The 25,106-nt window shown below is 38.2% G+C and overlaps 1 protein-coding gene across 1 annotated transcript in view; it reads left to right on the top strand.

The window, feature by feature from the left end:
- The window catches only part of TTC28 (tetratricopeptide repeat domain 28), a 628,115-nt gene that overhangs the window by 197,001 nt on the left and 406,008 nt on the right, over positions 1-25,106 (top strand).

Raw genomic sequence — 25,106 nt, 5'->3', positions numbered from 1 at the left:
ACAGGGTCTCCAGGATCACACCCTGGGCTGCAGGCGGCGCTAAACCGCTGCGCCACTGGGGCTGCCCAGAAACTGGCTCTTAACTATAGAGAACAAACTGATAGTTACCAGAGGGGAGGTGGGTGGGGGAATGGGTGAAATCTCTGATGGGAATTAAGGAGTGCACTTGTCTTTGATGAACACTAGGAGAGATATGGAAGTGCTGAATCACTATATTGTCCACCTGAAATTAATACAACATGTTAACTATATTGGAATTAAAATTATGTTAGCTATACTGAAATTAAAATTAAAAAATGGAACTGGGTGACTGGGGGAATTAGTAGTAGTGTCCAGTAAACAATTTAAATATATGTATTAAAAATGTAAAAATAAAGAAAAATGCTGCTTCATTTGTGCCCTTTGCCTACTGTGATACCTTCAGTGACCTGCATTCTATAGGATATAGTCCAAATTTCTCTGACTTAAAATGTTCCCTACCATTTGGTTCCAACATACCTTACCAAAGTTTCTTTTACTTTGTATGGAATGGAATGGACTTTGACTCATTCACCATTCATTCCCTCACCCCCACTCTGCCCCATTCATTCTTTTCCCCCCAGAATATCAAGCACTTCTGCTGTACCAGGCACTATTTGGGGCACAGGGGTTTACAAAGCTGAGCAAGACAAATCTCTGTCTCTAACATTCTCACACTGAAACCTCATATTTTAGGGAGGTAAAATAAATGTCTCTTGAATACATCTTGTATATGCTTGTATCTTTTGTTCACACTATTCTCCATTTTCTTTTTCTTTCATTGTTTTATTCAACAAGTATTTAATGATTGCTTATTGTGTCAGGTATTTTTCACAGACTGTTGGTATTATAACAGAGCGAAGTCCCTGCTCCCTTGGAATTATGTTCTTGTGAGATGAATACGACGTTAAATAAACAAACGAAATATATGTCATAAGGGCTATCAAGTAAAATGTAGCAGAGTAAGGAAGATGGAACATTAAAGTGTGTGGGTCATGGTGCTATTATTTTAGAAGGAATGGTGAGAGACAGCCTTTCTAATATGATATTTGAAAAAAGTTCTGAAGGAGCTAAGGGAGAGAGCCAAGAGGCTATCTGGAGGAAAAGTGATTTAGATAGGGAGTACAACTAATATATGCTAGATATGTTCAAGGGACAGTGAGGTGGCCAGCAGGGTAAGAGTAGGGTAGGAGCTGAGAAAGGGAGCAGGAAGGGGTTAAGAGATGAGGTCTGATAGGTAGAAGGGTCTGGATCCTGAAAGTCATTCCTGACTGTGGTAAGCAACTTGGCTTTTGGCTCTAGAGTGAATTGTATCTTCTCTGAATTATAACCACACTGTCCTTTGTGAAACCTTCCTTGATTAGCCTGTTTACAATGATTGCTCCTTCTAACTTCTGGAACACCAACTGACTATATAACTCCTTTGTTACTTAACTAAGGCAATGCCTGGTTGTCTTCTTATAGGTTTTTTGTTTTGTCCTAGCTTCTTTGTAACTTCCTGTAGCATAGGGACTTAGTCTAACATCTTTCTATCCTAATTGTTATTTTGTACCTAGTTGGCACATAATATATGTTTGTTTGGTGAGCTCCTGGCCTCAGATGTCAGCAGTAGGAATTTGAAAGTGATATCTAAGAAAGAAGTGATAGGACTTGGTGATAAGAAATGATGGAGGAATTTCTTAACATAAGGAGTAACATGAAGGTTTTGTTATCCTGGAAGAATAACAGTGCTGTGGACAGATAAAGGAAAGTTGGGAAGAGAAACTAGTTTTGGGGTAGATTGATGAATTTGGTTTACAGTTTACTGAACTTTCCATGCTAGTAGGATATCCAGGTTAAGCTGTGTGGAATAATATGGGTATGTCAGAACATATACAAAGTATTGGTGCCATTTGCTGGTATTATTTGACTGCTGACTACTGTATGTAATTTCAAGAGCAGGATTAGCCTCTTACTCATATTTCTAGTACCTGGAACAAAGGCTGGAAAATAATAGGTGCTTAAGCATAGGCACTTCATAATTGTGTTTTTTTTAAAAAAGATTTTTATTTATTTATTCATGAGAGACACACACACACACACAGAGGCAGAGACATAGGCAGAGGGAGAAGCAGACTCGCTGCGGGGAGCCCCATATGGGATTTGACCCCAGAACCCAGGTATCATGCCCTGAGCTGAAGGCAGACGCTCAACCACTGAGCCAGCTGAAGGCAGTTGCTCAACCACTGAGCCACCCAGTTGTACCGGCACTTCATGGTTTTACTGAAATGAGAGGTAGTTATGATGCATGTCATGAAAGGGTCATAGTCTCTGGAGTTGTGTTATTGTGGGTCTGAATACCAGCCCTACCACCTTCCATGTGTTGTGGTCTTGGTTGAGCTTGTGACCCCTCTGAAGCTCAATGTCCTCATCTGGCAAATGGAATAATGAGACCTTCCTTGCAAGGCTGGAGATAATGAATGTAGGCATAGGTCCTGGCAGAGATAGTGGTTTAAGGAATAGTACCTATTCACTCAGCTATTATCAGTTAATATTATTATTAAAAAAAGATCATGGTTTCAACATTGAATTTCAGACTCAGGCTCAGAAAGTATCTCAAAAATAATTTGTTTCAGATAACTATTTTGGGTACTTTAATAACATTTATAATCAGATATAGTGTTCAGTCTGCATATAATCACCCACATTGGCCAATCCTGCCAAAGCATCTAGAACTTGGAGAGTAATAAGTTAAACATTGTAGGAACTTCGACTCATAGTACATCAGTTACTATTATTGTGTACATTAGTATTCTAGTAGCTTACATCACCCATTATATTCCCATCTAACAAAATAGCCTCATGGTGGGATAGGAATTCATAGACATGTTGGATGACAGATAATAGTGGAATTACATAGTATCTTGTGTTTAGAGATGTAGCTCCTTAAATAAGATGGAATCATTTTACAGAAGATGAACGAAACAATCTCCATAGCAATAGTTTATAATAATAAAATTAGTGCTTTACTTAGACAAGCAGAGTCTATTCCTAATTTTTTAATCTTTTAAGATATCTGAAATATTTTTTTCTTCAAATTACACATTGAGATTTTGTAGCCTTTTGGTCTGGAGTCCCTTTTCAGTTTTTTTCTCTTGATGTAATTCACAAATTCAAATACATCTTTTGAAATAGTTTCCTGATTTTGTAGGTCTCTCCTGGCTCTGATTCTTGAGGAGCTGTTGTTAGGTATGTCTCCAACTGTATGCTTACTTTTGCTTTAGAACAGATGTCGTGGCACTAAGACCCAGAAACCGTTTGCTCTGTGTGGCTGGAGCTGGGCAGGCGGTGCTCACACTGAAGGGAAGGAAGTCATTAGTGCAGACTGAGCTGTGGAGTTGGGTTCTTGCAGGATTTCCTTCCAGCCTTTCCCCACTAAGGTTCTTGGGAATTAAAAAAAAAAAATCTAAACACACAAACCAAGTTTTCCTATTTACAGTGTTCAGGGAAGGTAGGCATTTTGGGAAGGGCAGATCCTTTTCCCAAGTTAGCCAAGAACGAAGAAAAAAAAACAGCGTAAGGAAGCTCTGATTACAGATCTTTGGAATTTTCTTTGCTAAATTTTACAAACGAGAAATACACCCAGAATTTTGGGAATTGCTCCAGGCTGCGCGTGAGGGTTTGATTGCTTGTCTAATCTTTTTTTTGAGAAGAGGAGAATTCGCCAAAAGGGGTTTGGATGGCAGGAGCCCGGCTCGGTTTCCGCAGCAGCTCTCGTCCGGAGTCTCTTCTCTGAGGGAGGGTCTCTGTAGCCGGCTTGGAGACCCCCTGCCGCAGACTCCTTTTGCAGGCGCTGGCTGGGGCGGGGGGGAGGGAAAATGCCCCGCTCTGGCAGGAGTACGCTGGCTGCTGCTGGGACTTCCTAGCCCGGTGGGAAGTGTGTTCGTGGTGTGGGGATACTTTTCATTGAACTGAAGGCGAAAAGACTGGACTCTCCTGGGCTTTTTCCCTTTGCAGTGAATATGGGAAAGAATTAGGGGGTGGGAGGGAGGCAGCATGACTTGCAGTCGCTGCTGCCCTGCATCTGCCCCCAGCCCCCAGCCAGCATCTTGATGTTCCACGTATCGGCTGTACAAATATGATGAAATGGCAGCCCCGGAAGAAGGTAAGTGTCCTGGAGTGGGGACGGGGCCCTGACGCCCAACCCAGGGAAGGGTGACTGGGGGCGGTTGCCCTCGGGTCCCTCCATCCTTTCCGTAGTTTGCTGGGCTGGCCGGACAGGCAGCTCTGTCCCTTTAGGGACTTGGCGCCAGTCCCTCAGGGACGAGTTACAAGTCAAGTTTACGTCCACTGCCCTCTTAAGTTTTTCCTTCTTGGTATCCCTGGACTCTCAGGGGTGACAGCTCAGAAACACCCCTTTGCTTTAGAAGCCCCGTGAAGCCAGCGACAGGATTAGCTTTGCAGGACCTGTCCAAGAGCTGCCCGAGTCCAAGGGCTCGGTGGTGCCTGTCTCTGGGGGACCATTTGGGGCTGCACCCCCAACACATTCCAGTGTCCCTGCAGGTGGGTGTTGTAGCACCTACTTCCCCAAGGGGTTAATAGGTTGCGAGCTGCTGGCAGCTGCTTCCCAAGGGCCCCGCTGGGGGGCGAGCATCCCCAGCACAAACGCCCAGCCCCAGCAGCTGGTTCCCGGGCTGCCGGCCTCGGGGCCTCCTGCCCCAGCGCCTGGGGCCGGGCCGGGCCTTCTGCCTGCGGGGCTCCCGGGCCGCCGCGTGGGCCGGTGCGAGTGCGCGCGCCGGCCATTGTGCACGGGTGTGTGTCTGTGCGTGTCAGCGTGCACGGGCGTGTGTGCATCGATCGTGGGGAAGTGGGGGAGGGGGCACTTTGCTTTTTGCGAGATTATTTCCTAATATGGCTCCTTTGTTGAGAACTCAAGAAAAAAAAAAATCCAGTGGTTCTATCAAAATAAATTGCTATTGGTCCCAGAAATAACGTTCTAAATGTGGGACTGGTCCCTACCCCAGGACGCTCAGGGAGAAAGACAGCTTTCTTTAAGTTGTTGGCTGCTGTAGGTTTGGCTAGGGCTCCCTTTTGCTAACTTGTCTGGCACTGTTAGGTGAACCCAGTGGTACATAGCATAGCAGGACCCCCCCCTCTTTCAAATACCTCATTTGGCTATGGTTTTTATTGACATTCTCCTGAAGGAAAACACAGCGAACTGAATGTGCTGTGCCCCTCCCCAGCCTTGACCTGTCTCTGTTAGCAGCTGCCTGGTGTTTTACTTGAACTAGCTTAGCTAAACTGACTCTTCCTTTGTGGCATGATGTGTGATACCGTGTTTTACATCAGAGTTGAAATAGAAATCATGTGTGAAATGATTTTTAAGATATTGTGCATTTGCTATATTGCTAGAGAATCTAACAACCCCCTTCTTTAGTATAGCCTGATAAATTGAAAGGTTTGCTTTGATATCTATAATACAATTTTGATCTCTGACACTAAGTTATTTTCTTACCTCATCCGGAAGTTAGAATCTCTTTTATATTAGTTCTCATCATAGAGTTTCTTTCAGTGAGATTGGTTTCATTTACTTTAGTTAAGAGATCCATGTTTCAAACCCCCCCCCCCATCCTGACAAAAATTAGGTTGAGGAAAACCATAGAAGAAACCATATAATTAAGCAATTTAAATAGATGCAGTGTATTCCTAAAGTGCTCCCCCATTTCTTCTATATTTGTAAATTGCATATTTATGAGTACTTTTAAGATGTCTGTAAACTATACATTCATAAATGTCTGTTTTTTCTATTTTACCCAATATGCAGTAACTCATGTGGTTATGTCTGTGGAAACCCCTCTGGGTACCGGTATTGCTTGAACCACGGAAGTATTATTCTTGGCAGTCAGGTGGATTTCTGGACTCTGGAAGATTCTGTTTCAAGTGTTAGGATTCACTCTGCAGTATTTACTCACTCTGTGATGCTTAAATTGCTATACCAGAAGGCTGTGTTTATTCACTGTATTCATAATCCCAAACCATCATGTTATAAAGATCCAGATATAATTCTACGGAGTTCATAGAAGATTAAAAAATAAGCTGAGCCATCAAATACTGTATGATTATTTGGTGGTGTCTTGAGAACAATTCTTGCTTCTTCTTCATTGGAAATGGAAGCTTCCTTGGATGATACTCAGTGTTCAAAACCTGGTAGGGTACCAGTAAGTCTTTACAAGGATTAGGCTTATTTTCTTATTCTTCCAAGAATACTCTCATGATCGGATCATTGCCATGGTTTCTGGCTGGGTCTGCTAACACATTTGTAGTGGAACAGTCACATGCCATGTGTTTTGCCAAACTGTTTCATAAAAATCATTTACACTACAGATGAAAAGTGATACTGCATTGATGTGATTTTAACAAAGCTAGGAAGATCATCCATAGAATGCTGGCTGCCCCAAATAGCATTTGTCTATAGCTGGGCTTTATGACTAGGAATGGTTGGTAACTTGCTATTATGGGGTTCTGTCTGTCACCAGTGCTGGCTTTCATAAATTCTGGGCTAACTATAAAAGAATGACTGTAGGTTCTAGGTTTCTTTGTTTCTAACTGAGCATGCAGCTGGGGTACATGATGGAAGGGGAGCTTCTTACTCCTCTTTGCTTACTGGCTGAATTAAACTAAATATTAAAATTCAAGATGTCCCCTACAAAGTATTCAATTAGGGTGTCCTAACTTTTCATAGAAACCCCCACAACATGATTAATCATGTTCAACCCTCAGAATCAGAGAGGAGCTTAGGACCCAGTCCTCCAAAGCCTCCCACCAAGAGCCCTATAATTACCCTAAAGAGTAAGATTCTGTGTAATTGTGATTGCATCATGGTAAGAATGGCAGTTAATATCATGCAATTAGCAGCTACCATTTTTAAAGCACCTGTGCTATGCTAGTAGGCATCTCTACTTGCTCTATACGCATTCATTTACTTCTTTTCCAGTGAGGTGGTAGGTGTTATAAGTTGCATTTTACAAATTAAGGAAACAGGTTTAGAGAGATGTAGTGACTTACCCAGCGTAACGCAGAATGGCAGGGTCAGAGGTAGGATTAGACAAGCCCTTGTTTACTTCAAGATGTGTGTTCTTCACCATTGTACTTGGGAATTTATCCAAGAAAGATAAAGCCTGACTGCTGAAGTGATCTCCATATAAGAAGGTTTGCCATAGCTTTGCTCCTGCATTTCTGGATACTGGCACCAAGATGTTCTTCTTCCTTCTCCTTCTTGAAAAAACACGGTGATTTTATCTACCTCCAAATTCTTGGAGCATTTAGAATCTATGCTGTTTTAGGCTGATTGTCTTTTAAATTGATAGCAAGCTTTAAAAAAAATCTCTTTATGTATATATCCAGTCTCTCAATTATATACTTCAGTCTCCTTGAGTTCAGGAACCATATCTCATAGCTCTCTTTCTCTTTTTTTTTTTTTTTCGGTGCCAAGGATAATATAGTTGCTCAATATGTGTTTTGGGAGATAAAGAGAGGGAATCTTAAGCAGGCTTCACACCCAGCATGGAGTCCTATGTGGGGCTTGATCTCATGACCCTGAGATCATGACCTGAGCCGAAATCAAAAGTTGGATGCCCAACCGACAGAGCCACCTGGGCACCCCTCTCAACAAGTATTTGATGTAAAAGTAAGTAAGAACTATTACTTTGTAGAAATTATATTTTTAGACTTTCTTATTCTAAGAAACAGTAGGAAATTTAAATGTAAAAAGATTCAAAATATTTCAGTTGATTCATAGATATTAGAGTGTAGTGGGTTATTAAAGAGCACCAGAGGGATCCCTGGGTGGCGCAGTGGTTTGGCGCCTGCCTTTGGCCCAGGGCGCGATCCTGGAGACCCAGGATCGAATCCCACATCAGGCTCCCGGTGCATGGAGCCTGCTTCTCCCTGCCTGTGTCTCTGCCTCTCTCTCTCTCTCACTCTCTCTCTCTGTGACTATCATAAATAAATTAAAAAAAAAAAATAAAGAGCACCAGAATATTTTGGCACTGACTTCTGGTCTTTTGTAAGGAATATTAGGGAGGGGACAACCATACTTTCCACAAAATATCTACCGACAGTCATTGTTAAGACACACTACCAGAATCCATAGACCAGACTCCTGGTTCAGTGTCATGATCATTTTATTAATGTAACCTTATTGGCCTGGCAAAATATACTTTCCCTGTTTACACATTAAGAGGCTATCATGTAGCACATTGTTTTTATCTTGTACTTGCAGAAATGGTAGTAATTAAAATGCTCATCTCATAGAAACATGTTTGTTTACAATTCTGAAGTGATTTCTGCTCTTTAAAATCCAAGGATTAGTATCAGATAACACTGTGTAAATAAGACTGCAGTCAAAACCTGCAGGAAAGCGGCTGCTGATTGGATTTTTTCATTGCTTATCTAATGTTATTTTACTGTTCACACATAATAAAAGATCATTAATAGGAAGATGTCACATAAGCTACATTAATTATGTCATTTGAGAATCATATGATGTATTTATCTTGTTATACTTGTCACATTAATATAACGTGAATCTGGCTTCTTAAATGATTTCTCTGATGGAGCTTCATTTAAAAAACTTGTTTGGAAGCTCACTTGTAAGGATTCCATTCTGTAAATTTGTGTCTTGGAATAGCTTATTACTTTTACAGAAGAGTGTATTTCAAATCCTGTACTTTCTCTATGGTACAGTATTTTGTTTCTGAATTAGAAAGCTAAGGCTTAAATTTTAACTTTACTAAATTACATACTTACCTGCCTGAATGCTATGCTAGTTATTATGATACTATTAATTTTGAACTATGGCTTATATAATAGTGTAAAATTAGACTTAAAAATAATCAGACATTGTAGACAAAAGTAATTATAAAGAGAAGTCTCACACATTTCATGATAAAGGTCTTTCTACAAATCTGTTCTGTATACCATTCCCAGATTAGTGAAACCTAGAGGCCCAGGTTTTAGTTCTGGCACTTCCCATGACTTGTGTCCTTGGGCATGTCATTTAATCTTTCACATCTGACTCCCCACTGTTAGAGGTTAGCACCTCATTATCACTTGCTCAATCTACTGCAAATGGCATCCTAATGATTTTTTTTCCTGGTCTCTTTTTTTCCTCTGGTTTTTCCTTCTTACTCCTTTTAGAGTAATTGTTAACCACACTACCCCCCACATCTGTTCACATTATTCACCTCCTTAAAACCCTGCTGTGTCTCTCTATTGTCTCATAGAGGTCTTCAAAGTGGGTAAACACACCTTGGGTTAGGGGCCATGCAAGAAAATGGCTGGGTTTGGGAGAAAATAGAACTTCTGTTTTTATGTATTTTTTAATTTAAAAGAATAAGAAATTTAAGTTTTATTGATCTTTCAGTATGGTTTGCCATTCCTGTCCTCCTTTGTTCACAGGCTATCAGGGATTTGTAGTGGTGCCCACTCATTGTTCCTGTCAGTCATTTGTTCACCTTCAGTATGCTATGGGGTACTGTAGTTTCTATCATAAAAGATCTTGTCTTAGGTGATTAATTTTATTAGAAGAAGAAGAAAAAAGAAAAATGTAAATTATATAGTGATGAAGAGGATGGGCTCTGCAGCTAGACAGCCTGCGTTTGAATTCGAGCTCAGCTCCTTCATAGCTGTGTAGCCATTGCTTAACCTCTCTGTGCTTCACATGTCTCCTCTACTGAATGTGACTGGCACCTAGCTCTTAGTGTGCCCTAGAAGATATAATGTAAAATATGTACCAGGGGTGCCTCACACTTAAAATGTGCTTACTACCTTTTTCCTGTTGGTATAACTGTATCTTACAGTGTAGCTGGCCATGGCTCACCAAGGCTCCTGTGTTTTGCATTTACTCTGTCCTTTACCCAGAATACCTTCTCCTTGTCATTGGCTTGTGTTCCTTTTGTCACTGGCCATAACCTTAAGAGTTAACACAAACTTCTCCTCCTTAGTGAATCCTTCTTAATTGCTGAGCATAGTTGGCTGCACCCTCGTTTGACTGTACTTGTATGGGCTACCATCATAGCCCTGTCATTGTCAGTGTGTCTGTGTCTCCCGGTGTAAAGTTTTGAAGGAATAGGCACAGAGTAGGAGTTGAATGAGTAAATGTTTGAAAAAATGTAATGCATTTATTGATAGAGAGTGATCTTCAATCAATTGGCAAAATTCTCTGACTTGCCAGTTATTGGAGATGTCTAACTTGCAAGTTTATCTCTGCCCATTTCTCACCCTCTTAGAATGCCATATGGACTATAAGTGAGGGTGATTCACTAAAGGGGTAATCTTAACTATGCACCTATTAAAGAAGAAGTCACAGTTATGAGGTAGTGGTTGTACAATATTGTGAATGTACCAAGCACAACTGTATCATATACTTTAAAATGGTTAATTTTGTATTATGTGAACTTCCCCTCAATTGAAAAAAGCGGGGGGGAGAGTTAACAGTTATTTGTGACACATCTCATGACTGATCATCTGACATCAGTACAGCAACACCATGGTTTTAAACCACTGGAGTAAATCTCTTTTCCCCTTAGCCTCAAATATTTTTAATTCTGTAAGATTGGTAAGGAATGGTCATCTACAGAAAACTACTTCCAGGAACGTTTGAGAAGCTGGGAATGGTCAATAGACTTGATAAGAAGTGAAGGAAGTCAGTGATGAGAAAATCTGATTTGGCACCTTTAGTGTTCAGGAGCAAGCCAGTAAACATTGCCAGTGTGAGAGGCTACAGAGTTTAATTGGCCCAACCTCAAAAAAGGGCGCCAGCAGCCACCTTCATTTTGCTAGTCAGTTACAGTGATGACATATGTGGAAAACACAGTGGAAGCAAGAGGAAGCCTGAAGTCCCAGCTGGCCCTATCAGCTTTAGCTTCCACAGTGATTTCATTAAATCATTAATAACAATGTATGTTTTAGCTTTAAGATGTGTTAACACCATGTCGTTTTATTGAAAGCCATAAAAATTATATCATTTAACTGACATTTTCAGGATTTATATGAATCCTTTGTCCTGAACTTTCTTGTTAGTCTCCCCCCTTTTAGGTTTTTGTAGCTAAAAAGAGTATTTTCATATGATTGAGACCTTTGTAATTTATTGTGTTAGAATGTTCTGTCTCTGTTATTTTGAGTATTCTATGCTTTTAGCATATATTTTAAGAAAAAATGTAAAATCGTGTCTTTTGGCTTATACCTGCTGTGTAATAAATTTAGCATTCTAGAAAACATACATGAAATGAACTTAATGGCAATTGTCAAAGCTGCACATCAGTTTTTTGCTGGTAGATGTCTCTTAGTTTGGATTATTAAAGGACTGAAATTTCTCTAGCTTATTTCTGATTATGTAAGTCAATGTCCATTCATGAAATACACCCATATTTCTAGAATCATTTAGTTTGTGGGAGATAATATTTTGGATTCCTATCATGTCAGGGGACTGAGACTTGTAGAAGTACAGATTCTGAGGCAATTCTGAGTTAGAGAGCAGTTAATATTTGGAATAGCGTCAAAGTGGAGTTAGGAGCCAGGAGATCCTTGTGGGAACTGTGTTTGGATATGTACTATCCCAATATGCAATATACATAGACTTGAAGCTAGAAAGGTAATAGCTGGGGCTAGGGAAGGAAGAAACTCTTAAGGAAACTTTGTTGCACGCTCTGGGATAACTTGTTTGTATTCTATATTGGCATGCTAACACTGACTAGATCAGATATATATAGCTTTTTTTTTCCATTGGTAAATGATTCATTATTTTAGTTTGTCCAATGTAGGTGTTCCTTCTTTTAAGGAAAATCGAAATATAATTTTTTAAAAGATTTTATTTATTTATTCATGACACACACACACACACACACACACACACACACAGAGACAGACAGACAGACAGACAGAGGGAGAAGCAGGCTCCATGCCAGGAGCCCGATGTGGGACTTGATCCCGGGACTCCAGGAACATGCCCTGGACCAAAGGCAGGTGTTAAACCGCTAAGCCACCCAGGGATCCCCCAAAATATAATTTTTAAAATCTGAAAACAGACTGAAAGCCAACTTACTTTACATAACTAAAAACCTTGAATGTCCCTTATATTTATCTGGATCATTACTTCACTACTCTGACAATTAGTTGTTAAGCATTTTTTATATTTTTAATAGTTATAAATGAACATAACAAGTATGCATATACATATTTCAGGATTATGTGCAATTGTGGTATCTGTGAAAAACTTTATGCTTAAGCCCAGACCTGCCAGATACTTTTGGAGCTGTGTTTGTGGAGTTGAGATTCTCAGGCATAGGTAAGATTGTTTTTGAGGAGTAGAGAGAAAAGTGCCATAATGAGTGATTGTGGACTCATTTTAATTTTGATTGGGCGTTGGGTTTTTATTACCTAATAATTAGCTTTTTATCCAATAAGAGGGTGGGCTTGAGAAAGAAAAGATAAAATGCAAACCACTTTGTTTTACTTTTAATTTTGGTAAAGATTTTAGGTTAAACCATGTGAAATTGCTGATGTTTAACCATCTTTTACCTACAGAAATAGAAATTTATTATGGTTCAATTAATATTTGGGGGTTAGGAATGGTGGTGATAAATATTGAAATTAAGACTAAAATGTGTTTGGGGGATTAATTATGAATTAATTTCAAAGTCACTATGGTTTCCATGGAAAATTGCTACACTAATATTTAATTTATCTATAGTGTTCATATGAATTTCTTGTTAACTCAAACTTAATTCATTAATCCTGCCAGCCCCTGTTAAGTTTCTATCATTTTTTTTGATGTGAAATTTTCTAAAATATATTACACATTTTCTTCTTTCTTAAACAGTAGGTTCTAAGTGTGATGTAAGCTTCTCCGGATTACTTAGGGTATTATCGCAAACATGAATTATTCTACTTTGCTATATAGTACAGCAACACTACAGAAGCTTTTAAGAATGTGGAATTTTTTCCCATACTGAATGACCCTAGGTTGCTCTCTGTTTCTTTAAAATACTTTTATGTTGTCTTTGTACATATTTTTCCTATCTTTCCATGTTACCCAAAGCAATGCATCTGTCATGTACCTACCTTTTGCAATTCTGTTTTCTGTCTGTGGTGGGTAGGAAATCCAGTTGAGTCTTACCTTGTGATTAAGATGAAAGTACTTTGAATGAGGGTTTCTCTTATGAGTGTGTGAACTTTAGATTGTGACCTGTGGCTTTCTATTTTGACTACATAGAGGTTTTTTGTTTTTTAAATTTTCTTTAATTTTGATTTTGTTTTTTTTTTAATACTTTCTGATTTTAGGCTAGGTTTTAGATAGTTGAAATGGTTAAATTAGTGACCTTTTGATAAGTGAGATACTTATTATGCCGTTGATTACTGTTAGATATTCGAGGATGCACGGTCACAGGAATTGAAAACATTTGAATGATTTGATAAATACCAGTATAGTTTTTCTCTTCTCTGTCTTTGCTTTGGTGTATCTGGCTTGGCATTTTATTTTTTTAAATTTAATTAATTAATTAATTAATTAATTAATTAATTTGGCTTGGCATTTTAAAAAGTAACTTGTTCATATATATATACACACAATAAAAGATTATGGCAGAGGGGCACCTGGGTGGCTGAGTGGTTGAGTGTCTGCCTTTGGCTCAGGTCATGGTTCCGGGGTGCTGGGATCAAGTCCCGAATGAGGCTCCATATGGGGAGCCTGCTTCTCCTTCTGCCTTTGTCTCTGCCTCTCTCTCTGTGTCTCTCATGAATAAATAAATAAAATCTTAAAAAAAAAAAAAGGATTATGGCAGAAAGAACTACTACTAGTAGTTTATGTGGAGGGTAGAATTACATACCTTAGGAGCACCTGGGTGGCTCAGTGGGTTAATAAGCCTCTGCCTTCAGCTCAGGTCATGATCTCAGGGTCCTGGGATCGAGAACCCTGCATTGGGTTCCCTCCCTCTCCTTCTGCCTGCCACTCCCCTGCTTGTGCTCTTTCTGTCTCTCAAATAAATAAATAAAATCCTAAAAAGAAAAAAAAAAGAATTTCATATCCTAGGGAGTGTGATTGTCTTTGAGAAGAAATGACCAAAGAATGTGGGATTTAAATATTAATTAGTTACACATTAATCAACTAAAACATTATTTTTATAGTGACATAAATATTAATTGTTTTATTTATTTATTATTTATTTATCTTTAAAATTTTATTTATTCATTCATGAGACACACACACACACACACACACACACACACACACAGAGAGAGAGAGAGGCAGAGACACAGGCAGAGGGAGAAGCAGGCTCCACGCAGGGAGCCTGATGTGGGATTTGATCCCGGGACTCTAGGATCACACCCCAGGCCAAAGGCAGGCGCTAAACCGCTGAGCCACCCAGGGATCCCGTTACTTATTTTAAACAACTTTTTTAGTTTTGGCTTAGGTTCGTGGTAGACAGATTTTATGATACTGAGACTGAAACATTTTTAGAAATGAAAGGACCTTAAGGAACACTTAATGTTACAGATTAGGAAGCAAAGTACCAACCAGTAGGCTAAATTGGCACCCTCAGAATCATGTAGCTATTCCAAGGCTGGCCTAGATCTTAGGCCAGCCTGTGGGTATTTAGAGACTCTATCACTATACTGCTTCTACTGCTCTAGCAATTTGGAATGTAGGGTTGGACTTATTTCTAAAAAAAGACACTTATATAGATGGTATAGTTCAAAGATACAAGAAATCTATTTGCTTTCAGATATCTCTTCTGTGACTTCTTTTCCTAAAATTCTTTTGTGCTAATGCTTGAACATTCCAGAGTAAAATGCAAAAGGTTTTTTTTTTTTTTTTCCTGTTTTGTTGGTTTTGCTATTACTTAGCAAGACATTCAGAAATGGGATCTGTAAAAATACCCTCTTGTCATAGCTGGTAGGGAGGGGTTCATGAACCATCAGGACCTTAGTCATGGAGAGGCCTGATTTGAGGTGGAGGATGGGGTTACTTTGATGGGAACCATGAGTAGCCTAGAATCAGCATTAAGGTAGGTAGGAGTGCTGAAATACTGACTCTATCTTTGGCCTTCCATCTTGTTCCTGTCTGTGCAATGACCTCCTCCAGTGCTATGTGTTCCAGGCCTCTGGAAATGTATGCCTTGGCCACAATGCAGGAAGGCTTGTTCGGATCTTCCTTAAAAGTGACACATGAAGGCTCCACTTTAGATAACTAGTAGAGATGCTCTGGTGCACAGATGGCATCACTTTAGATAACTACCCTGGGACCTCACCACTATGCCCCTAGCTTTATAAAAGCTATGGCTTGAGGTCCAAACAGGGCAGAAAATAGCGGTGGAGGATGGGGCAGAGAATGGTTGCCTACCACCTGGATCATCCATCTGTCATATACCCAACTGTCAGTAAGTTGCCCTGAATAAAATTCCTTGTAAATGTGTGGGGTGGTTTGCTTTGTTTTTTGGTTTTAAAGTGCCTTCTTGATCTGAAGGATACTTTACTGACTCTCCTCCATCTTCTAACAAGGGTTCTGTGATTTGAGGGGACAAGAGAACCAGTTGAGAATGGAAATAGAGGATGTTGGCCACACACTTCATGTATTCCATAATTTTAAGAAAGGACCAGTTCTAGGTCAGAGTAGTTGATGCAAAAGGACCACGAGTAAGGGAAGAAAAATTAATGACTATTATCTATAAAGATGAAGTAACTTACCTGAAAGTAAATGGTTTATGTTGGTTTATACAAGTGTGAACTAGACCTCACTGGTAAATAAATCATATAAGGATGTACTTTGTTCTAATTATTTCTGATGATAGTTATGGTTCTTGAGAAATTTTATTGAACCATATAAATGGTATCCCATTTATAGTGGTCATGAAACAATTTAGAAAAACTAGGTTATTATGGGAACCAGTGTTTTCAGTAAATAACTATAACTGTGGGTAGGTTATCTGTGTTAATTTGAACAGAACTCTTATTTTTTAAAATGAATACATAACAGATCTTTGCATTGCACCATACTGACTTAAGAATGAATGAGAATATAAAATTCCTAAAGCTAATTTTTAAATTATAAATTTATATAATTTAAATTATAAATCTGTAGACTATTCTGCTAACATTTAGAAGTTGATTAAAAGAGGATAAAAATGTGGAGAAAGTAACTGGATTTCTTCATCTCTTAAAAATTTAAACAGAAAAATTCTAACTTTAAGAGATATCAGTTAAAGGAAAGATCTTCAATTATAGGTCATTGACTTATATGTGTTGTTACATATACAAGTATATTAATACTTATATTGACCAAATCAGGGAAGCTTAATTGGCACAGAGGATATAATCTCATCATGGATGAGTTTTAAACACTAATGTAAAAATATATAATTTTTGGATAAATAGAACCAGATATTTGTTCAGAGTTTAAAATGTCTATAATTTCTTAATGGATTCTGTTAGCCATTTTTGAGACTGTTTCAATGATATATGCTGTTAAATGAGAAGAATTTTAAAAACCAAATTTCTTTTAAGTGATCAAATTATTAAACATTTACTAAAGCTTTTGGAGATGCAGATATGAATAAAATACATTTTCTCTGGAAGGGAGGATGAGGCCAGTACACAAAATACCTGAAATGTGAGGTGGCATATGTAAAGTATTACCGGAGAGAGTCAATAAAAGGGGAGGTCACAGCTGAGTTGATAAAAGAAGGGAAAGGGTTTGGAGTTCGGTTTATTTATTTTTTTTAAATTTTTTATTTATTTATGATAGTCACAGAGAGAGAGAGAGAGAGAGAGAGAGGCAGAGACATAGGCAGAGGGAGAAGCAGGCTCCATGCACTGGGAGCCTGATGTGGGATTCGATCCCAGGTCTCCAGGATCGCACCCTGGGCCAAAGGCAGGCGCCAAACCGCTGCGCCACCCAGGGATCCCCGGGTTTGGAGTTTGGAATAGAAATTCATAGACCAAGAGAGTCTACCTGGTGGAGTGGCGTTTTGGCTATAATTGGTGCGCTGATTTTTACCAGACAGAGGAGCTGAGGAGGCCATTCCAGGCAGTGAGAATAATGTAGGAGGGAAAGGCAAGCTCTGAGCATGTTTTTACAACATGGTAAGGAATCCCAGTTTGGCTGGAGGATAAGCTTCAAATGCCAGCTGAAATGCGGACAGTAATTGGCCCCAAAGATGGTGAAATTAGGTTTTCACATGCTTATTCTCCTCCTAATGCTTAGTGAGTAACTGGTTTTTCTCACCGTTTCTTATTAAAGAAAGATGAAAAACTGAGTAGGTTGCAAATGATGGGATTTTATTTGGCTCTGCAAGGATTTTTATAAATACTACAGCAGCTGTTTATATGTTTTTCATGATTGCCCTTATGCATATCAGAATGATTCTCTTCATTGTTTCTGCATAAGTCCACATTTGACTCAAGTTTATCTTTGAATGTTTGCCATTCTCATTTTGTTTGTACTCCCTTGGGTAGTATTACTTACCTGATGATAGGAATATCATAAATTTGGAATTCCAAGCACTTCCAATTTCAGAATGTCATCTCTTTACTACACATATTATGTAGTACTGTTAAACAGTCAGTTTGAGGTCTGTAGCACAATTCACAAAGCAACAATCTCTCCTGTATTTCCAAATAAAGTACTTGAAGGGAATGATATTTGCAGAATGTGCTATAGTGGTAAATTTAGAGAGTACAAGATAATTACTTGTAATTATGGCAATTTCTGTAAGGGAAATCATCTTAATTTGTTCCTACTAAGAAATAGAATTGCTCTACTCATAGCATTTGAATCTTTTTAGGAGATTAATGCTGTGTGCCTTCATTACTTTGAATGGACATTACAGCTTTTCACTACATCTGAAATTACCCCTTTAATTCATGCTTCTGTTTGAATTTCTGTTAAATGCAGTCTTCACTTTTAAAAAATCATATTCCAGAGCTCTTGTTGGAGAAAACTTACACGTCCATCCTAAGCAAGTTGTAAAAGAATAGTACATCTCTACTAGGAGAATAAACTCCCAAAGAAACTGTAGTCTGGATGGTGAAAAGAGTCTAACTTGTACTTGGAGCGTTCACCTGTCATGTTATTCCCTGAAGAGTTTAAAATTTAGATGGCCTTTAGGCTGATAGGTAATTACTATGGCTTAAAAATGATGCTGAATCTCCGAGCATTTTTATGAAGACTGCATTCTGACTACTTTTTTATTTTTAAGTATTTAATTATACCATCTGGAAAGGGTTACTTGTATGTAGTTAAGACAGAAAATTGGAGTGGGAAGAATGGGTTTATATGAGAATATAATTAATTGGAAAGAATATTGAAAACAAATGATGGACCTATGTCTCCATAGGTGACAAAGGTATTAAGTATGGAAAGCTAACTCATTAGGCTGAGATTGTCTAAAAAAAATGAGTGATTTCAGTCTTGAGAGCTAGTGGGGTAGCTTAAACAATTCTGAGTTTTCAATGAACACTTATTTCTTCACGTTATACATGAATTTATTTTGGCTGCAGGTGAGGTGACTTGGTGCTAAAATTTCTGTCTCCCTTGATATCAGGTACAGTACTTAGCAACCAGAAGCCATGCCTGAGTATAGCAGCTTTTAGGGAGGATCAGGTAACCCTGGTGAGAGGCAAAAGCCACAAGTGACTCAAGAGTTGTTCTTTGATTTTGAAATGTCCTGCCCTTTCTACTAAGACCTAAGTTTGTAGTCAAACTTGGGTTAATTGATTGAATAATTATTTCAATATGCATTTGTTGAGGGCCCATTATGTGCCAGATGCTGGCTATTTATTTCATAGTGAGGAGGGAAAATGAGTAATGCTTAATGGTAATAACTCCATTATCTCAAAATTTGGGATAGATCAGTTTAACCTTATGAATGTTTGCTAAGTAAGTTAGTAATTACTGGATTTGAGAGAACCAACTAATTTACTAACTATAAGCACTCTAATAATTTATGAAGTGTTAGATGTTGGGAGTACAGATTCAAATATAATATGATCCCCATTCTCAAGGAGCTTACAGTCTAGACAGGAAGTCAGAGGAGAAAATAAATTATTGCAATACAATGTGATAACAATGGTACCACATACAGGGTGCTATGGGAACATTGAAAAGCAGGAGGAGGAGGAGATGTGAGCTAAGCATTGAACTATGTGTACAAGTTGTCTGGGTTAATGATCAGTGTGTATTTCTAGAATAAAGACTTTCTTAACACTTCTTTCATTTTTATTACAGTGATTTTCAAAAGTAAACCAATTTTTGAAAGGGTTCAGCACATTCTGATTTCATTTATTAATCTCATGTTACTGTATCATAGTTTGATTTCCTTTTAATACTTTTGTAAGATAAATGTGCATTTCCTTCATATTCACCTCCAATTAGATTAGTTTTCACAGTTGGATTTTTAATAAAATGAGTGCTACCTTGAGTCTCTCTCTTTCTTTCTTTCTTTCTTTCTTTCTTTCTTTCTTTCTTTCTTTCTTTCTTTCTTTCTTTCCTTCCTTCCTTCCTTCCTTCCTTCCTTCCTTCCTTCCTTCCTTCCTTCCTTCCTTCTTTCCCTTTCTTCCCTTCCTTCCCTTCCTTTCCTTCTTGTTTTTTCCTTCCCCTTTCCCTCCTCCCTCCCTCCCTTCCTTTCTTCTTTCCTTCCACCTTATGGCATAATGTCTTCCTTTTTAAAAAATACTTTAATATACAGACCTTTTGAATGTATTATACCCATATTAATTTTTTTCCTTAAATTTTTTTAAAAATTAGGAATGCAGTTCTCAAAGTATTTTTCATAGATTCACTGAGGAGGAAAAATTCTATGGTAAATAAATTTGGAAGTGTACACACTGTTTTCCTTTGGGGGTTTCATTTGGCATATTGTGAGGGTTTTGAGAAGTCCTACAATTAAGAAAGAAAGGAAGGGAGGAGACACTTCTTAACCTTTATTTGACAGAATGTATCCTAAATATGACTTTTTTACGGAATGAAAATATATGTATTTTGGGAATTGCTTTTTTTTTTTTAAAGATTTTATTTATTTATTCATGAGAGAACAGAGAGAGAGAGAGAAGCAGAGACACAGACAGAGGGAGAAGCAGGCTCCGTGCAGGGAGCCCGACGTGAGACTTGATCCCGGGTCTCCAGGTTCATGCCCTGGGCTGAAGGCGGCGCTAAACTGCTGAGCCACTGGGGCTGCCCGGGAATTGCTTTTTAAAAATTTGATATTTTAAAAATTTATTGAGTATAGACATACAATGTTATATTAGTTTCAGGTGTACAACATAATCACTGGACAGTTCTATACATTACTCAGTGCTCACTGTAACAAGTGTAATTATCATCCATTACCATACAGTGTTATTAAAATATTATTAAAAATTTTTTTTAATTTAATTTTTTTATTCATGAGAGACACAGAGAGAGAAGCAGAGACATAGGCAGAGGGAGAAGCAGGCTCTATGCAGGGAGCCTGATGTAGGACTTGATCCTGAGACTCCAGGGCCACGCCATGGGCCGAAGGCAGGCACTAAACCGCTGAGTCATCCAGGGATCCCCCCAAGATATTATTAACTATATTCCTTATGTTTACTTTTCATCTCTGTGACTTATTTATTTTATAACTGGAACTTAGTACCTCTTAATCCTCTTCCCCTATTTCACCCATACCCCTGGTCCCTGACAGCCACCAATTTGTTTTCTGTATTCAAGTCCTTTTTTTAAAGTTTTATTTTTTACTTTAAAAATTTTATTAAAAAATTGTTTTAAGTATAGTTGACACATACTGTTACATTAGTTTATGTGTGTATAACATAGTGGTTTGACAAGTTTATACACTGTGCTATGCTCACAAAATAGCTATCATCTGTCATGCCATTACAGTATCATTGACTATATTCCTTATGCTGTGACTTTTATTCCTGTAACTTATTTATTCCACAAGTAGAAGCCTGTATTTCCCACACCCTTTCAGCCATTTTGTCCATCCCTCATCCCCCTCCCCCGGCAACCATCAGTTTGTTCGCTGTATTCATAGATCTGATTCTGCTTTTTGTTTATTCATTTGTTTTATCTTTTAGATTCCATTCCATATATGAATTAAATCATATGGTATTTGTCTTGGGATCTCTGGGTGGCGCAGCGGTTTGGCGCCTGCCTTTGGCCCAGGGCGCGATCCTGGAGACCCGGGATTGAGTCCCACGTCAGGCTCCCTGCATGGAGCCTGCTTCTCCCTCTGCCTGTGTCTCTGCGCCTCTCTCTCTCTCTGTGACTATCATAAATTAAAAAAAAAAAAATATGGTATTTGTCTTTCTCTCTCTGACTTATTTCACTTGTGTAATATTCCATTGTGTGTATATATCACAATTTGTCTATTGATGGACAGGTTGCTTCTATATTTTGGCTGTTGTTAAAATGCTGCAATAAACATAAGGTGTATGTATCTTTTCAAATTAGTGTTTTCATTTTCTTTGGGTAAATATCTAGTAGTGAAATTATTGGATTATATGATAATTCTGTTTTTAATTTTTTGAGGAACCTTCATAATGGTTTGTACAGTGGCTGTATCAATTTACATCCCCACCAAAGGGTTCCTTTTCCTCCAAATTCTTCCTTACACTTGTTATTTCTTATCTTTCTGATTTTAGCCATTCTGACAGGTGTAAGGTGATACCTCTCTGTGTTTTTGATTTACATTTTCCTGAAGATGAATGAATGATGTTAAGAATCTTTTCATGTGTTTGTTGGCCAACTGTATGTCTTTTTTTTTTTTTAATTAAAAAAAATTATTTATTTATGAGAGACACACATAGAGAGAGAGAAAGGCAGAGACACAAGCAGGCTCCATGCAGGGAGCCTGACGTGGGACTCGATCCTGGGTCTCCAGGATCATGCCCTGGGCTGAAGGCAGCACTAAACCGCTGAGCTGGGGCTGCCCCAACTGTATGTCTTCTTTGGAAAAATGTCTATTTAGGTCCTTTGCCCATTTTTTAATGTGACTTTTTTTTTGGTGTTGAGTTGTATAAGTTCTTTATATATTTTGGATATTAACCCCTTGTCAGATATATATTTGCAAATATCGTCTCCCATTCCATAGGTTGCCTTCTTGTTTTGTTGACAGTTTCCCTTGCTGTGCAAAAGCTTTTTATTTTGATGTAGTCCCAATAGTTTAATTTCGCTTTTGTTTCCCTTGCCTTAAGAGATGTGTATAGAAATATGTTGCCATGACTAGTATAAGAGAAATTACTGCCTGTGTTCTCTTCTAGGATTTTTATGGTTTTAAGTCTCACATTTAGGTCTTTAATCCATTTGAGTTTATTTTTGTTTATGGTGCTAGAAAGTGGTCCAGTTTCATTCTTTTGCATGTAGCTGTCTGGTTTTCCCAGCATTATTTATTAAAGAGACTGTCTTGGAAATTGCTTTCTTTCTTAAAATCTTTGTTTTTGTATTAGATAAAAGAATTCAGACACGTAATCAATATGGAAATATTCTTATGGGCTGAAATTAATTAGAAGGAAATAACAAGAAAGAAGACAAGAGAAGAAAATAAAATGAAAGACTATAGGAATAGAGAAATGTGATAGAAAAATATTGGTAGTAGCAGAAAGGTTAAAAAAATTCTTGTAAAGGCTACAAAATGTTATTAAAATGAGACATAGTGAAATCCATTTATCAGGTTCCTGGATTTAATTTTTCCCTAGAGATATGAAGATATTGCTAAGTGCCAAAGTATTTTTCTCACATTTAATTTTTATAGTGCTTAAAACATTTTCCTACTGTTCTTCCTTAAAAATATTATGAAGGTTTCACTTTGTTATTAAAGGACTAAAATTTTTAACAATATAAAGTTAGATAAGAGAGCTGCTTAGTTCCCTTGGCAAATTTCACAATTGGGAAAACATTTTCTCCTTCCTGACTTTTTAAGGGCAGGTAAGGTTTTTTTTTTTTTTTTTTTTTTAAAGATTTTATTTATTTATTAATGAGAGACACAGTGAGAGAGAGAGGCCGAGACACACAGGCAGAGGGAGAAGCAGGCTCCATGCAGGGAACCTGACATGGGACTCTAGCCGGGTCTCCAGGATCAGGCTCTGGGCGGAAAGGCGGCGCTAAACCGCTGAGCACTGCTGAGCCACCCAGGCTGCCTGAGGGGCAGGTAAATTTTAAGAGATTCTTTAAGGAAAGAATCTCTTAAGTCTTATGCTGCCTGTGATGGTGTGAATTGTAGTACTTAAGTCTCTGATAAAGGTATGAATTGTTCAATCATTTGGTTACTTTTTTTGATGGAATGTTTTTATTCTTTTGGAGCTCTACTGGATAAAAAGGTATTTCTGAATTTGATTAGGGGGAGGTCAGAGAGAGATATTGAGTATGTCTACTCTTGCCAGATAGCTTAGATAAGAACAGGAATTGAGTGGGTGAAGCATGCTCTAAGTCTTGTCAAAATACTCCAGTTAGCTCTCGCATGATGCATAACCAAGTGGTCCCCTTCCATCAAAGCAGCCTTAGGAAGTTGAAAGTAAGAAAACTGGGAAATTATAGAGACCCTTTGGGGTTTGAATGTGACAACTTTAGAAATTAGAGAGACTTCATACAGTTCTTAAGGACAACCAACTAACTGAAGATGGATTCAGATAACTGTGTAAGTAGAACTTTTTATTTAATTAAATTAGTTAATATTTTTTGCTTAGTTTTTTTTTTTTTTTTTGTTAACTTCAGCATTTGAAGTTTTGTTGGAAATATCATCAACTGTACTGAAGAGAACCAAAGGAAGATTTTGTTGTTGTTTTCCTCTACTCCCACTAGGTTAGGTCATTCATTGAACAGATAGTTACCAAGTGCACACTGAATTCTGAGGAGGGAAGCAACACACCTCTTGGTTCCAGTGAGATGGTGACAGACCCCAGGGAAAGTGAGACTGAGGAGATACTGTTGGGCCCTGTTAGTGAGCAAGATTTTCCCACTCTGTCTCCAAAGTCTCCCATTCCATCTCAACTTGATCAAATTGGATTCCTTCAAGGCCTCTCAAGCCCTCTTCTCTCTGAGGCTCTCTGAGATCCATCAAATTGGAATTAATCCTTTCTTTCACTGCAATGTTTTGTCATTATTTGAGCAATTATTGCAGTTTGATCCATTGATCAGTGAATTGATTGATTAGTTGATCTGTTCAACATGTGTTTGTTAAACACAATATATCAGCCATTCAGCATATCCAGGAGGGGGCTGATAAATAAGAGTCTATTTCTGTCTTCTAATAGAGCTAATTATGCATTACTTATTGTTTATCTATACTATCCCACTGGATCTTAAACCCCTAAAGAGCAGTAATGGCTCTTACTTATCTCCTGTGTGCCCAGCATAGTGCCTGACTATACAAGGCATTCAGCAAGTCCCATTGAATATACTGAATTTGTTTTTGTTTTCATCACACAGAACTGAAAATTCATGGATACTACTTCATTATAGTTGAAATTTGTATAATAGGCTTCAATTGGTGGAAACCAAAATTCTGACAGCATATATTAAGTGACTCATCCAGCTGTATTTAGTAAGTCTGTAACAGATGAATTCATATTTGATACTTTTTATGTTAGTTTACAAGCCACTGAACTATTGTGCCTTACTTTAGCTTATTTTAAATAAACTGAATAACTGAAGAACTGTTTTTGAAATATAATTTGTAGTAGAAACAAAGGATTGGATCCTTGTTTATACACACAATGATTTAGTAAGCAATAGAGTCAGATGTCAAAAGGCTTTTAGGTCACTGGTTGAGTAGCATTGTGGTTTATTATTTACCTTTTGCCTACCACAAATGTTCTTCTAATCCAAGAATCCAGAGTAAATGTTTGCTGAGAGTCTCTGTAATGCCTAAACAACAAAATATTCACATGCTTTAGTGGTAGCAAAATTGAATGGCAAACAGCTGCCAGCAGCCATTCCTTACTGATCTAATCCAGGAGGTTTGTGAAAGAGGAACATATGGATAGGGGCTAACTGGAAATTAGCAAAGATCTAAATGTTTGACTAAATGTGGTTATAGTTTTGTATTGTAAAGCCCAGAGGTGAGAAATGACCTCAT

The sequence above is a fragment of the Canis lupus genome, chromosome 26, assembly GCF_003254725.2.
Source record: "Canis lupus dingo isolate Sandy chromosome 26, ASM325472v2, whole genome shotgun sequence".
NCBI classification, from domain to species: domain Eukaryota; kingdom Metazoa; phylum Chordata; class Mammalia; order Carnivora; family Canidae; genus Canis; species Canis lupus.
Note: the sequence above shows the minus strand (reverse complement) of the source record. Positions and strands in the feature narration are given on the sequence as shown.